Here is a 17,400-nt window from a genome sequence, read left to right on the forward strand (position 1 = left end):
GGATGATACAGCGCATGTGTTTGTTGATTTTGCAAAGCTCACACCCATACACACACACACACACCACAAACCCATGGTACCTTTGTGAGTCGGTCTTATCAGTCTGTGTGTGTGTGTGTGTGTGTGTGTGTGTGTGTGTGTGTGTGTGTGTGTGTGTGTGTGTGTGTGTGTGTGTGTGTGTGTGTGTGTGTGTGTGTGTGTGCATATCTTAATCTTCCAACTTAGACAAACCCAGCAGAGTTTCCAATAAATGCTGTTAATAAAGTCTGGCAAGAGCTCTATCTGTCAATGCAGACACACACACACCACACACACAAAGACAGGCCCACACACACACACACACAAATACAGACACACAAATACTAGAGATATATAATTAATAAGACTAAAGGGGATGCAGACACAAAGCACTTAGACAAAGGCACATCCTTTCTTTCTCCCTCCTCACACACACACACACACACACCAAGATGCACGCAAGTTACCACAAACACATGCAGACACAAAGAAACAGCCACACACACACTTAGATAAAGTAAATTCACAGACACAAAGAGACACACACACTTTTAGACACAGAGGAAGACACACACTGCGACAGACGGCTTGACGAGCGACACAGCCCCCATGCGCTACAAAGTGCTGAGGCAGCATGCTGCGATGGCGAGCACAGCTCTAGAGAGGACGGTTTTGTGCGATACACAATACGGGAGACGTTCAGCAAAACAGCAGCTCTGTGGAACAAAGCATGTGTCCATGCAGCTGCAAAAGGGAGGACTCACACATGAACACACAGGACACAGCAGAGCGAACACACACTCACACTGGTTGATAACTACGAAAGGGTGTGAACATAGAGATGTATCTAAAAGTTACTTGGCACATTCAAGTGACTCTCCCACATCTGATTATTACAGAGTTTTAGCCAGAATGACTCGGGATAAAGATATTCATACAGCTGCTAACTGTTTTTTCGGGTAAGCTAACGTGGGTGCTAACGTTGACGATATACACAACACAGTCTCACAGCATTTCGTGTTATAGTCACGAAATTAATCTATTGATTCATGTTCACCAACACGATTTCGCTATTTTTTTCGTGTCACACAGAACGATTTTAAAAGCAATGTAAATAATAACAAATTAGAAGGAAAAACAGATTATAAAAAATACAGATTTCAGTATTCTGAGGCTCTGAGCCATTTATTTTCCTCACGGACGGCAAAAAAACTCCGACATTATAACATTTAAAATAAAAGGGATAGGGTTAGGCTTAGGGTTAGATATTGAGTAAGAAAATGTTTTTATGAACCACACAGCTTCTGGTATTCCAAGACCCGACTGGACAAAAAGACGTGGTGCAGGCACGAAACATACTACCAATAGAAAATGCGAAAATCGTGTTGGTGAACACGAATCAATAGATTAAATTAATTTCGTGACTATAACACAAAATGCCGTGAGACTGGGTTGATATACACCTGATATATTTCCACTTCCTGCCTGTAAATAACAACTTCCCTTTACCGTAAATCCATCAAGTGTTGACAATGACTAATGCAGTTAGCTAGAGTTAGCTAACATTTCACCCAGGTGTTTGGTAAAGGGATAAATAAACATGTAATTATCCTGAGGGAAGCCATTTTTCATGCTGGTTCTAATTACCATTTATCACAGCAGCTCAGCATTGTTTCAAAGTGTGTATCTGTTATCCTAAAACACTAACTGGTTGACTTCCTGTTGAACCTGGGGTATCAACAGTGACATTTTCATGGTATTGGTATTGACAACTCCATTTAATTACATATTTAACATGATATCCTTATTTTTGGCCAACATATGCATCCTCTCTTTCTTACATATATTGATATATAAATAAACGTATTTGTTTTATTGCTTGGAATAAGATGAAAAGACTACAACAACCTATTATAGCTTAGCAAAAAGACTGAACACAGCTAGCCTGACCCTGTCTAATATCCAACAGACTATATGAAGCTCAGTAGCAATACAAAAAACAGAGTGTAAAGAAATTGAAAATACATAATAAACCCTAATAAAACTAGAATTCTTGTTTTTACTTCTGATTTAGCATTTATCTGTCCCTTTAGATTCTCTGACACGAACACAAAGGCAGAGAGTACAGGCACAGTCAGCAAAACATAAAACCCCACCCATCTGCTGCCAGGCTGAGTGTCGGGGATACAGAGAAAGACACACTCCGCCACACACACGCACGCACACACACACACACACACACACCCACACACACACACACACACACACACACACACACACACACACACACACACACACACACACACACACACACACACACACCACACACACACACACACACACACACACACACACACACACACACACAACCCTGCTCGTACTCACACAGAGCAGCTAACTTCATTTCAAAATCAATTAATTAAAAAGCAAGGCCCTTTCCCACAGGGAGTGAAAGACAAATTTGGGGAATTTAATCCTGGTACACAAATCAGAGCTGTTCAGCAGCAGAGATATGAGAGGACAGGATGGATGGTTGGAGGGACGGAGGGATGGAGAGTGGACGGTCAATGAATTTTAAAAAGGAAGGCGATATAACTCGCTCGCTTCAATTTGACACGACTCCTGTGCTACCCTACTTTACTCTACCGCTTCTCCTGTTTTATCCATCTATCCATCCATCTATGAGACATAAGAGAAGAAAATGCACAATCAGCAGAGAAAGTGAGCATGACGGAAAGAGTATATTGTGTGTGTGTGTGTGTGTTCGGTGTGTGTTTTAGTTGGGTCTCATCAGCCGCCCTCCCTCCCTCTCCGTCTCTTTCCATTAGTTTTCAGCCTTTTTTTAAAAGAGACGTGTTATTGATTTTCTGACGCCTTGAAGCTGAGGGGGGCTCAGTGTGTGTGTGTGTGTGTGTGTGTGTGTGTGTGTGTGTGTGTGTGTGTGTGTGTGTGTGTGTGTGTGTGTGTGTGTGTGTGTGTGTTCTCAGCGGCTGGTCTAACCTCAGGCGAAAAAAATCATAATAAAGAGTTTGCCTTTCTCTCCTCCCTGGTGTTCCTAAAAAAAGACTCTGCCTAATAGGTACAGAGAAAAAAAATAACACTGAGATAAACTGTTCCATATGCCACGGGTGTGTGTGTGTGTGTGTGTGTGTGTGTGTGTGTGTGTGTGTGTGTGTGTGTGTGTGTGTGTGTGTGTGTGTGTGTGTGTGTGCGTGCATATGCATACTTTTGGCACACAATGTGTGAATGTGTAAGTACAGGTGAGGGTGTGAGAAAAGGGTTCTTAGCCTTCCATTTTTGTCTGATGTTAGCAGTGTGTGTTTATGAGAGAGTGTGTGTAGGAAAGCATGAGTAGTGGAAGACATGTTCAGATCCTTTCCTCAAGGTTAAGTAGCAAACAACAATCACTACTTATTGAAAAATGGGGTATTTTCTAATATTTGTTCTGGTAAATGAAAATGTTGCAACCTCGTATTGGCTTCAGCTGAACTTGATTACATTTTCCACAACAACGACTGGATCAAGGATTTTGACCCAAATCTTTTACACATTTTCTTTCACCACATGAACCATTTAAAAACACATTGGATTAGCTTAAAAAAGGGCTCTCTTTGCTTAGCTAGCTATTTTGGAGATATGGTTGTAATAGGAAAATAATGGTATATGTTAAAATACTCTATTAAACATCACATAAGTAATAAAACACAAGTATACTGTTATACAATAAACTCAAGTATTAAAAGTAAAAGTACTCCTATATACAGACATAAATAAACCAGTGACTGTATTCACCATGACACAGACAGTCTGTGGTTTGTACTTGTTTAACTTTTGTCTAGTTTCTGAACAGATATGAGGAGCTGTGAGCTCTGAGTGCTAACAGCTAACGGCTGATGTTGGTTTTCTGTGGTTCACATTGAAGATGACGTCACGGCTCCGCCTACACTGCGTTACTATAGTTACTGCCCCAGATCCTAAACTGTAATGGAAACGCAGCATAAAGTGAACCTGGCCTAACAAGGCCTAGCTATACCGAGCGAGGCCCTGTAGTGGAAATGCGCCATTAGTGTGTGTGTGTGTGTGTGTGTGTGTGTGTGTGTGTGTGTGTGTGTGTGTGTGTGTGTGTGTGTGTGTGTGTGTGTGTGTGTGTGTGTGTGTGTAACAGACTGCATGTGGAGAGGTCTATTACCAACATACACCGAGAGCACAGCAGTGGGGCCTGGGGGTAGAAAAGAGAAAAAGCCAAGAAGCAAAAGATGAGAAAGATTGAAGGAGAGAGTGAGAGAAAAAGGTGAAAGCCAGGTAATTGTTGACTGCTGCTCCGCTCTTATCTGGGTTTCTCAGCGCTGTTGTCTGGGCTGCCCAGCTTCTTTCTCACTTTTCAATCTCTGTCTCTCTCTAGGAGTTGACTAAACCTGGCAACCCGTATACGTTTCTCTTATTTTTTTCTCATCTCCCCAGCACTTGTATTCTCCCCAATCTCTGTCTTTCTCCTCTTTTATCTACTTTCTGTCATATTACTGTGGCCTCATCTCTTCAGCGTCTTTCTTTCCTCTTTTCAGTCCTCTCTTCAGACAACATGCAGAGAGCAGTGGACTGGAAAAGAGCAGCAGAAGGAGGGGGGGGGGGGGGGTTGTGCGGCTAGCCAGGGGTCAGAGGTGAGTCTGGAGCAGGAAACGGGTGGGTGATGGGGCAAAACAGACTCCCCCTCCCCAGCACACTATCCAGACCAACACCTCAACAACAGGACCATTATAGCTGCAGCTGCTGATACAGCTGGACTCAAAGGAGACTCAAGGTGAGGCCAGTAGGTGCTTACCAGAGCTACCACTAAGAATCCACCATTGTGCTAAAATAGTGATGATGTTTTTGATACAAGTGGGTAAGATTAGAACTGGAGAAAGTGAATCAATAAAGCTGGATTTATCCTCAGCAGAAAGGGTTAAGGCGATTCCCACTGCAGATACCACATGTATTTATAGTTCAGAGTTGGACTTCACCTGATGATATTGCCACCCCGACACCTCAAAAATGTATGTACTGCGTATATAGTGGCTGTACAGTATGCATTGGTTCTCCAGCTACTTTGAGTGTTACTGTCTTCAGACTACCGAAATTGTTGAGGTGCCCATGAGGAACTTAATGCAACATAATGTTGGATATGGTATTTTGGGATTTACCACCCTTACAGTTTCTTACACACTAATGTGGTGAATATGGAAAGCTGTAACACAACGTATCCTGTTGTTATGGTGACATTACATCCAAATAATCAAAAACTAGCAAGTTGAAAACTTTGCCAACACGGTTTAATATCAAGCAAGACATAGTAGACCAGATATTACTAGCCTGGTTTGTTGCCCTCCGTCCGTCTTCCTCCAAGCAGTATAAAAGCGCCGCTAGCAGTGTACATACTAAAACTCCCTAACTGCTAGCAACCTCCGAATCGTGGCAGCAAAGCTAACAAATCTAACAACTTACTAGTTTACAGCATGCTTTGGTTAGCAGTAGTTAGCGGTTAGCGTTATTTAGCACCAAGTTAAGCTTTTTGGTCCATCAGTAAACTCCATAAACCATTGAAAGTTTAGGCAGGGAAGTTGGGGGACAATAAAGGCAAAACCATAAAACATTTTCTTAATCAAATAGGATACAATATGACCAAAATCAACCTAGTTTCGCAAAGCCTTACGAACTTCTCCCATGATATTGTACACCTGCTTACCTAAGTTATAGGTACCACGGGTGTGCAAAGTGGCACTGACTGAGGCAACATTCTCCCTAAAACAAAACAGTGTAGCATAAACATGATTTTAAAGCTTTTTTTAAGGTAAAATAGTCACATAAAGTTGTGTTAACTTCCATCAATTGAACCACCTTAATAAGGCTGACAGAGCGCCAGTTATGACAAGGTAAATGAAGTACTTTATAGATAGAGTAAAAAAAGCAACTATATTCAAATTCATTGCACGGGTTTAACGATCAGCAATTAGTTGCAGTTTAGCAAACCACCAACAGTGAATTGGCTATTAAAGGGTACACTCCCACCTGCTCCTTTCTACTGCTCAGTGGTCAGCAGTAGAAAGCTCTGGTTGTACAATGCAGCTCCAACTGTGAAGCTAGGAAGTGTGGGTAGTGCTCTGCTTATTACCATGAAGCCATTATAACATTGCCATTAGAGCATAGTTTCCACCTGGTATAAAGATCATGTCCACATCATGATCAAAGTCTGATATCCCAATTATGTTTTAGCATTTCCTGCATGTGGTATTTTTTCGTATTATCACTTTTATCGTGGGGAATATGCAAAGCAGACAAGTCAACATAAACAAACAGCAGGTTCAGACTGTATTTACGTTTAATTCAAGGCAGAAAAAGGGTTGCGTTTAACCGGTCTTTAACTTAAGGCAACACCAACAGTGACAGGTCACCACGTTGCAGCAAGGTTAGCATCTGCTGTAAACAATGCATCAGTTCTTTATCTACTAGAGATAACGAAAAGAAGCAGTGAGTCTTTCTACTAGGATCCATGCGGCACAATCTGATTCGTCAGGGGGCAAGGTGTCTCACTCCTCCTTATCGCACTTTAAATTGTTTTCTATAAATCAAGCTGGCTCTTTACTAAGACATCTCCAATGAAACCGTATTTCACACATTGTCCGCCATCCTCTTCACACTTTTCCAAAAGGTCCCCATGGCACTAGAAATAAGTACTTGCTTGGTAGTAAAAGCTACACTGCTCTAACATTGATTTTGCAACAGTTAAGGGTAGCATAGACTTCCCAAGACTCATCAGAAGAGTTTCATTAGTAACTGCAACGCTAAGTTAACTTTTAATTTCCAATTAGAGGTGCTACACTGGGTAAACACCTGTGTGTTCATTGAGGGAAGTGCTAATGACTATCTTTGATTTTCCTATAGGCCTAGATGACACTCAGCACTACGCAAAGGTAGTTTCTCAACAGCTACGAAGAAAAGCTAAGCTACTCCCACACTGAGCTTTAAGAGAGCAGTCATGTAGGGGCCCTCCTGCTGCCGATAAGCCTGCGCAGGCCCCTCTGTAGTGCCTGCCCTGCAGAGAGGCCATTAGCCCGGCTGCAACTCCTTCCTGGATAAGCTGCAGCTTACCAGCCTGAGAGCTGCAGGGCAACTTTTTATTGTCCTCTCAAAACTTTATGTGTGAGTGCGGGGCGATAGCTTGGGAGGCATTGTGTGTGCTGTGAGGCTGCGTACAGTATGTGTGTGTGTGTGTGCTCAAGCTGCGCGCTCCCGGCACTTCCTGCCCACTAACGGCCAGTCCCACGGTAGGGAGGGCGAACTCCATCGGACCAGAACAATGCCAAAAAAAGGCTGTCATAAAAACAAACTAGCATGCTCTGCTTAGCACGGGCAACAGGAGGGTAGGGGCCTGCTTTCCCCTACACACACACACACTCACACCCTACTGCCCTCTGCATCTGCATCATTATACACACACACACTCATTTACACACACAATCTCAGATATCCAGTCAATGCACCACTATTTGTATTGTTATATTTTGCTGGTGGCTCATATGCATACTACCCAGGACACAATGCAAAAGCAAGAAGAAACAGCTAAATATGCATATTTCTCTATGCAAAGTATACACACACACACACACACTTACACATAGCAATGCTGCCACTGACAGTAAACAATGGGAACCTCTGCATTCACACTGGGTCCAGACAGCTTTGACGTGTCACCAAAACCAGAATAACAAAAAAGAGAACAATTCCAGCGGTCCTCTGAACACAAAACACAGCGCAGACGATCGAGCCAGAAAACAGCTGCTGATTCGGGACAAACAAAACAACAAGCAGCAGACGAACAGGCACGTCGGGGGCCTCGGAAACATACGGAATACCTTACACGGTGCCCCCGAAACACAGTTGGATCGCTGACAAGGGTTTTGGCCGAGCATATTAATATCTCTCTCCAATCCAGCTTTACAATTTCAGCCACTGCAAGGGATGGGCAGAAACAGGAGAGATAAGTCCAGCAGCTGTCTGAAGAGAAAATGACTGGACTAGTATCAAATATGATGAAGATTTCTCTCCCTGAGTCTGTATTTTCACTGAGGAAAAAGAAAATGTTGCATTGCGAAATGATGATGCTCTAAAGAAAATATTTAGCAAGAAGATATGATATTCCTGTAGTGACAACTCATTAAAGAATTACTTACATTTGCTTTTGTGGTGAGAAATAGACAAGATTGGCACCACTCATGTTTAAGTGCAAAATGTTTTAGCTCGAGCTAGCTTAGCATAATGTTTCCTCCTACTGCAGCTCCATAACGATTTCTATATTCCCATAACTATGATATTGAATTCAGATCTTAATGAATCAGCACATTCCCCATCCCTCACTGCCAAATGTACTGTATTCATATTTATTGGTATACAGAGTTGTCATCACTTTTAATGATTTTTTACTGCTCAATGAAGAGTAAGCAAAAAATCCATTCAACCTCTCAAAACTCGATGGCCTATTTTACATAAGAAACTTGGATGGAAAACAAGTTATTGACAGATGCATACACAGAGAGCAGAGCAATATAGAGAGAGTCCGTTAGAGAGACAGCGGAGGAAAGGGGGGGGGGGGAGACGCTGGCGGGCAGCAGATGGCCAATAGTGGTCAGCTGGTAACAAACAAGCAGGTCAGGGCTCTCATCCACCTCACTCATGAATAATGCAGAGAAGCTTCTTCCGAGGACCTCCAGATAGTATAGGCTATAGGCAGATAGTAGGGCTGAACGATTAATCGATTTTAAATCAAAATCGCGATTTGAAATGATGCGATTTTTTTTTTTTTTTCTTCTTGTGTGTCAGTCATCCACACCAATCAGAAGTGCTGTGCTCCACATGTACCAGCCATTGTTAACCAATCAGAAGTGGCCCATGATAGAAGGTGACAGATTGATCCAATCACCTGCCAAGTATTTTTGAAAGTGCCTGCCCTTTCCAAATGGCTTCCAATGGAGCTTTCCAAGATGGTTTGGTGAAACAAACCATCTGAGTCAGGTTAGTAATGCTCCATCACATGTTCTACATCTATTACAGGGTGAATGTTAAACTGAAGCTTGACTTTAAAGCAACCCAACGGAAGTTTCATGTAAGTTTAGTTCTTTCACTCGTAGCTCGGGTGCTAGAGACGGGAGCACGTTGATACGACCTTCCTAGCCGGAGATATAACCGCATTTTACAATAAACTTCCGTTGGGTCGCTTAAAAACAAATATCGCAAATCGAATTGCAATATCTGTCAGAAAAATCGCAATTAGATTTTTTCGCAAAATCGTGCAGCCCTAGCAGATAGACGGTGTGTCGTGCAGAAGAGATGCAGCAGAGCTTTATTTGGTGGCGTGGAGCTCTCCAATCTGTTCATTTGTTTCAGACAACAGTGATTAGATTTGTCTGATGCCTCCCACCATGAACTCTGACTTTCTTTAAATGACATCGATCGGCCCGACGGGGGACGGGGGACGGGGGACGGGGGACGGGGGGAGGAAATGAAAGGTCAGAATAAGAAAAGGTTTGATAAACACAACTTTGCAAGAGCGGTGCATCCACTTCTACAGACTCGCCTCCAGGAACGTCAGCATGCACCATATTGGATTTTCCACCAGCCTGCATTTCCTGGAAACACTTTTCCTGCCTCAGGCCTTATTTATTTATTGATTGGCCCAAAGGGGGGGCTGCATCATTCATAGCCGGGTGACAAATATCTCTTACCGCTGTGCGCTCTGTATTCTGAGAGTATTGCTTTTTGTTGGTGATAATGTAAATTTTTGACAACATGGTTTTATTTAATTTAGCTGAATTGATCCGAGAGAAAGATCCATAAGGGAGCTTCAGAGGCATTCAGGGTGCTGGAGCTACTTTAAGGATTATACTGCTCTTTCCGAGCATAGTTTTCATTCACAATGGGCTGAATATGCACTTGTCTCTTCAATTAAAGTTGAGCTATATAAGTGGTAGTGCTTACACTTTGGCAATACAGAAATGACCTCATTATGCTACTTGAATTCAGCCGAAACAGGAGAGAGGAAGAGGGAAAAAAAGAGATGTGCGTACGTGGGTGAGAGACACGGCGGATGAGAGGGAGAAGCTCAAAGGGAAGAGGCTAAGTTGCAGAGGAGAAAAAGCATCTCATCTCGGAACGACTGCAATCACAGCCGCTGCCAAAACCCTCTGAAAGCATCTTCCCTGCTTGATGGGAACTTTGCAACAGACCTTAAAGACACTGACAGGCTGCTGGAGGTTGTGCAGCGTCATGAGTGTGTTTGCTCTGCCTCGTTCTGAATTTTTCTCGTATATTAGAAGGCCCTTCTGAAGCACTTTAACATCAATAAATGATAGCGGCATCGACTCTGAGAGATTAGAAACACTCCTGTAAACAAATGAGCCAAGAGGAGTGGGAAGAGCTCAAGGCTCTGCAAATAAAGAAACATGAGCGAATGAAGAAACGTCAGCAAACATCCTCATCACTTTGACAATCCATATATATCGCATTTAGGAAAAGCACTGCACATAAAAAGAAAGCAGAATAAATAAACACCCGGTGAATACAACATCTGATATAGAAAGAAGAAGTGTCATAATTACAACGTGACACAAATAAAGTCTACTTTGCACACTCAAATATCTAGATTTTGTAAGTGTTCCCTGACCCATTGTCCAACAGTGCAGCGCACAAACACAATGGAGGTGCTACTCACCGTGTTAAATCACTGGGAAAACATTTAAATTTCGCATTGTGAAGCTAAATTAGCATCGACATTTCAAATCCTTTTGACAGATGTCCTTTGATTCGCGTATTGTAGAATTTCCTTCGTGCATAATTGTTCAATCATTACTTGGACACAACAATCAAACAGCCCTGAATTTCCCCTCTGGGATTAATACAAGTTGGTCTGTCTTTCTTTCGAACAATACACATCACAAATTGTGTGGAGGGACGCTAAAACTGATAACATGCAAGGAATAAGCAAAAGGTTACAGATGTACAGCTCTGGAAAAATTAAGCTTAAAGGGGACCTATCATGCAAAATGCACTTTTTGATGTCTTTTATACATAAATATGTGTCTCTGGTGCGCCAGGGAACTCACGCAGCGTCAGAAAATAAAACCCTCTCTCTTTTCCTCCGTACCCAAATCTTTTAAAAACGGGGGTACAACGAGCGGATACAGATTTGCTGCCGATATGACGTCAAATCGACGGCGGACCCACAGAAAGTTGCTATCAGAAACAATGCCTGACGTATTTTGGACGTAATCTCGTCTTTGTTTACATTAGCAAGTATCGCTAACACTCAGAGCTAACCTGTACTGGAGAGCACATGTGTTTAAAAAGCAGGAAATAAAAAAAGGAACTCACCTTGTGATAAACCCGCAAGAGAAAAAGCATTTGAGCTCCATACTGTTTCAGAAATAATCCTTGATGTGGTTTAGAACAGGATGGCGTTTTATCACAGCAGAATTTAACTTTATCTCCGGTAGAATTCTGATCAGGCATTAGCTCCGCCTCCTCTTTTCTTTTTTTTTCAAGCTAAGGACCCAAAGTCTGCGTTTCTCTAACAGGGCTGAAACAGAGGGGTATGAGCAGTATGAGGCATGGCTACAATGGGGGATCTGTTTGGTATTTTAAGCAAAAAACTTCACAGACATGTTTTGTATAGGTATGGCCCTACAATATATTTTTCCAATATAGCATAATAGGTCCCCTTTAAGTAATTCCAGTGTCCGTTGAATTCCAACACAGAGAAATGATGTCAGTGTTTAAAGAATAAAACAAAATGTTCATTTTACTCAAAGACATAGTAAAAGCAGAGAAACTGATAATGCTGCAGTGGTCTCTTAATGCATTTTTATCAATTTTGTTTCCATAGAAACGGCAAATGCATTGTCACACACACATTTCCTTGTGTTTCTTGATTAACTCTGCCTTTGCCTGTCTTCTATGGGCTGTCAAATTAGTGAAAATGTGTCTTTAATTGCTCACGTTTGTCCACTTTGCCACCGCACATTTAATTGAAAAGAGAGATTGAGCTTCAGGGCAGAACAGAATGGACTGTGCTGTTCTCTTAGTAGAGGTAGAACTTTGTTGAATAGCAGATGGTGGAGGGGGAAAAGGTCAATGAAACAACCTGAAAAAAGGGGGCCTTCCGACACATTTATCCTCTGCAGGAAGAGAAATGAGGGCACATCACTGGAGGTTATGGAGGGAGGACAAGAAGCATTCGCTAGTTAGAGGAAGAAGGATGGAGGTTTTGGGTCTTAATTTTGACGAAAACGAATCAATGTATAATTTATTATGGTGGTAACACAATACACAATTTGATCAATGTGCCGTTGACATGCTAATGTGTAAAAAGAAAGCCTAATGTGGTTGTGTGTCATTTAGAGAGCCAGACTTCACGTTCAAGTGTCGTTTTTTAAGTCCCCAGCTGTGCACATATCACACCCTCTCTCAACACACACATATTCATACATTACCTGGTTTCTGTAGCTTATAGGGTTCTTAATAATGAACTTTTAGGAATATTAACGCAGGCACATGCGCACAGGAAGAATCAAAACATAAGGTTTGTATCACTTTGACCCCGCACCCTGCCAAAGCCCATTTACCATCGTGTTCATGTAAACAAGCCTCTTCCCTTCCTTCTTCTCTAAACATCAGCCTGTCCAGCCCAGCAGAACATCCACTCCCCCCCACCCATCCTGCTGTTCCCCTACCGCACGCACGCACGCACGCACGCACGCACGCACGCACGCACGCACGCACGCACGCACGCACGCACGCACGCACGCACGCACGCACGCACGCACGCACGCACGCACGCACGCACACACACACACACACACACACACACACAACACACACACACACACACACACACACACACACACACACACACACACACACACACACACACACACACACACACACACAGTACCCATCTGCTTCTGCTCTCCAGACCTTGCATCTGGCCTGCCATGAACCATATCTCTGTTCGAAACAAACACACCTGATTTAAACACACACACACACACACACACACACACACACACACACACACACACACACACACACACACACACACACACACACACACGCACACACACACACACACACACACACACACTTCTGTTCTTGCAGCCTCAGAACAGAGAGGGCATAGCCGGAGATGTGAACTCCCTTCAACTCAGCAGGAAACACAGAGAAGCAAAAACAAAAGCAAATCTGCTTCTGAAAAAGAGTTCTTAAAGAAAAGAAAGGCGGATAGAGAAGGAATTAGATTGTTGCAGGAATGAAAGGGATATTTTGAAGAAAATAAAACGTACTGTGGGAAGCTGGCAAGTCAACATGTTGCTCAGTGGAGGATGTGAAAAAAAAAGCTCCCCCCACCGTCAGAAATACATTATAGATAGCTAATTCAAATCCATACACTCCCGCAGCACCGCAGCCAGCATGAGACACAGACTGAATGTTCTGTGTGTGTGTTCCTGTATGCAAAGCCTTTGTGTTGCATAATTAACAGAAATCATCGTGTTATCATGGGAATTTTACCATGCATTCAGCTGCTCGCCACGTGGGTTACAGTATCAGTTGCATTGATGTGATGCATGTGACACAGAGATGACAATTAAACACACACACACACACACACATACACACACAGCAGACATCTGGCACAGTGACAATGTAACAGCTATGATGCAATGTTGGCCCTTTGGTGTCAAAACACAGTTTACGTCACATGTGTGCACACATGCACAAAGATGAGCTGACACACAAATATGACGCAGATTGATTCAGTTTGTATTTAGTCAGGAAATATTGTAAGTTCATCAAGTGATGCACTTTTTAAAAAAACACACAAAATGATGTTATTTCTGGCTCCTAAATTGTACATTTGCAGCTTTTCTTTCTTTAAATGATATTACAATTAATATATTTTGGTTGAAGACCGTGAGTCAGACAAAATGAAACATTTGAGGAGGTTATCTCGGGCTGTTGGAAACTCTGACTGACGTATTCAGACATATTAGGGACAAAAGACGAATGACTCAATGGAGAAAATAACCAGAAAATGTACATTTGATGAAAGTAATCACAACACCAAGAAAAGACCCATAAAAACACACAAATGCTTTGAGCAACTCAACTTAAGAAATTCTACATTTCTCTATCTTTCACTCAAATACATCAACTCAATATTTACCAAGCATAAGTTCAAACTGTTTTAAGGTAAGGAAACTGACTGTATAAGCGTGCTTGTTTGTGGGCATGTAAGATGCAAGTGCTCCTTTGTCTGCATGACTGCGTACCGGTTAATTGTATGTGTGCATGTGTGTGTGTGAGGAGCATGAAGAGTGTGTGAGGGAAGATGGGAAGGAGGCTGGCTGTCAGGATGTGGAGTCCATTGTTTGTCCGACAATGAAGAGATCGAGTCGGCAGGAGTCCTGTGGCTCTCTCAATGGAGGCATTAACATCTGGGGCCAGAGGGCTGCAGCATGTGTGTGTGTGTGTGTTTTAGTGTGTCTGTGTGTGTGTGGCTTTGTTGCAACTGCCCTGGATAAAACTGGATTTTCAGGGCTTTTTTTTCAGACTGGGAATAATGCACATGTCAGTAAGAATGCTTCAACAACCGAGCTAGTAGACCACCAGTCTTGTATAATCTTCTCTGCCTATGTATATCAAGGATTATGTCTAGTCTCAAGAACTGGATTTTACTAATTAAAAAAGGTGAGCAAAGTCAATTTTAGGTGGGATTATCTCCGGCTACATCTCTCTGTACTGCAAATGTCAACTCTCTGCTCCATGCTAACACTGAATTCTACCAGTGAATTACTTGTGTTCATCTTTTCAAACAACACACTGTGACACGCACAATCCACCCGCTGACCTCGTGAAAAATAAACTTTATGAGAGAGTGACACAGGCAGAAAGTGGATCCTGAAGCACAGTAAATAAAGTCATCCTCCATCCCACGTGGCAATAACATGACTCCACTTCTCCCACAACTGTCTTTATTCCGCAGGGCCGTACTCCCCCTGTGCTGTCTGAGAGTTAACTGGCAGTGGCACCATCCACCTCGTAAAAAAAAGACAAGGAAAAGCAGCAGACCCCCCACTCCCCCTCGAACCAAACACCACCTTTTTTTTTTCAAATCCTTGCTCACTGTCCAGCCTGCTTTTCTCCTCAGTAATTACAATAATCACTGAACTGAAGCTAATACTTACTTCATTAAAGCAGAAAGGGAATCAGAGGGGGGGGGGGAAAGTACTCCAAAGTAATATCTCAATTCATTGGATTATTGTCACAGTTAGAGCTTAATTTTAGAGTGTCAGCTGAGCAAGCGGGAAATAGAAGCAGCAAGTCTGTCATGTATAACTTCTATGTGATGAAATGAGCTATTTAGAGCTCTGTTGATGTTCTCAGAAAGACGCTAAAAGTCTAAAACCATGCATCGAAGTGAGCAAAATCTCCATAACTCGTCTTTAGGTGGTCAATAGAAGTCACAAAGCAAGTTAGGAGTATTAATGTTATATTATATTGATGCAATAGAAGAGGGAAAACACTATCAAGCTTCCTAAAAGTTTATTATAAGGCAAAACTGAAAGATATATTACAGGAAAAAAGTGAAATACGAACTGCTTTTGCCCCTGGAGTGCATAGATATAATCATGGCATGTTTCAGCACATCAGGAGTGTGATAGTATTAGTTGGGAGTACAAATGAAATATTATATTGATGCAATAGAGCAGGAAAAACACGATCAAGCTTCTTAAAAGTTTATTATAAGGCGAAACTGAAAGATATATTACAGGAAAAAAGTGAAATACGAACTGATTTTGCCCCTGGAGTGCATAGATATAATCATGGCATGTTTCAGCACATCAGGAGTGTGATATTACAGTTTCCCTACAGGGCTGTGATGTGGAGCAGTGTGCTGAGGAAACACTGAGAACCAGCGGAGTTGATTCTCTTCCAGCAGCTCCTGCCCGCAGTGCGCTGTGTTGACACTGCGAGAAATGGAGATAAAGTTGCATCGCATTGAGCCCCAAAACCCTGCAACACCTAGAAGCCCCCGTCCACAGCACGCATTGTGTCTGGCGGCGTCCTATTACCAAGAAAAGGGGGCAACAGTTGGAGATCCGGAGACTCCAGATCATGTCTTGCACCTCTGCTTGCTTCGTCTACTTTTAATCCAGCCGCTGCAACCACCATTACGACAAATAAAGGGCTTACATTTACCTTATTATAGCGGGGATGTTTACGGGCTCCGCGTCCTGCGCTTTCCGCTCCGACGACAGATCCAGTATCCTTTTTCTTTCACCGTTATCTCGGATTTGTTTCTGAATTTGAGTTACAAATTATTCCACATTGCTCATCAATTTCAGATGAATTCGCCCGCTGGTTTTCCTCTCTTTTCCTTATTTCCTCTTGGTATTATTTTAAGGTTGGACTATAAGGCAAATTAAGCCATATGATCCTGTCATTCAGTTTCTACACAGAGGAACTGGCTCTCCGCGCAACTCCCTCCCAGGGCTTTGTAACACGAAACCAGAGGAGGAGGAGGAGGAGGAGGAGGAGGAGGAGGAGGAAGAAGAGGAGGAGGAAGAGGAACAAGAAAAGAAACGTGAATTTAATCCACTATCTGGGACGAGCTAGATGAGTCTATCCGCCTCTGTGCGCTGAAGTTTCAGCAGTCCGTACCGACACATACCGTGGCGCTGCGTGTCTGTGCCAATCTCCACTGGAAATGCCGTGTGTGTATGTGTGAGTGTGTGTGTGACGCTGCAGCGTGTGTGCGCCTCCTCCTGCAGTACGCATCGCAGCAGGGACCAGGGAGGATTTCAAAAACGGCACCCAAACAGGTCTCCGCCCATTAGTGTCTGAACAAGGGCCCCCGACATAGACGAGGGGCCCCCATCAGCCATTACACAGCTTGATTAGGAGCGTTGCATTGTGTGAAAGTGAAGGTCTGTTTTTTGGCAAAGTGCTTCCCAACCTGGGGTCTGACCCGAGAGGTCCTTCTTAACGGGGCTGGGGGAACAGGGTGGCCTGGCTTCAAAAGAGAGCATTGTTAAGGCCCTGACACACCAAAGCAACATTAAGGAACTCGTTTTGACTGTTGTGTCGCCTCACGTTTCCTGTGTCTTGTCTACAAAGTCGCATTTGAACCTGAACACACCGCAAACACTACAAAACATTGCCTTTCAAACAGTACTTCTGCGCCTGCGTGAGAGGAAATAACTCTCCAAGAATTCAACCGGAAAACGCAGGTGTACACAATTCAAAATAAAGTAGCATTTGACGAATATTTTAACAACACTCTCAGTAAACACTTAG

At 42.9% G+C, this 17,400-nt stretch overlaps 1 protein-coding gene across 1 annotated transcript in view; it reads right to left on the reverse strand.

The window, feature by feature from the left end:
• Positions 1-16,789, reverse strand: part of sema4c (sema domain, immunoglobulin domain (Ig), transmembrane domain (TM) and short cytoplasmic domain, (semaphorin) 4C) — a 112,147-nt gene extending 95,358 nt beyond the window's left edge. Inside the window, exon 1 of the mRNA XM_034148640.1 lies at positions 16,303-16,789. The gene's annotated coding sequence lies outside the window, so the exon portion shown is untranslated. The remainder of the gene's footprint in view (positions 1-16,302) is intronic.
• Between the last annotated feature and the right edge of the window lie 611 nt (positions 16,790-17,400).

This window comes from Trematomus bernacchii, unplaced genomic scaffold, assembly GCF_902827165.1.
Source record: "Trematomus bernacchii unplaced genomic scaffold, fTreBer1.1, whole genome shotgun sequence".
NCBI classification, from domain to species: Eukaryota; Metazoa; Chordata; class Actinopteri; order Perciformes; family Nototheniidae; genus Trematomus; species Trematomus bernacchii.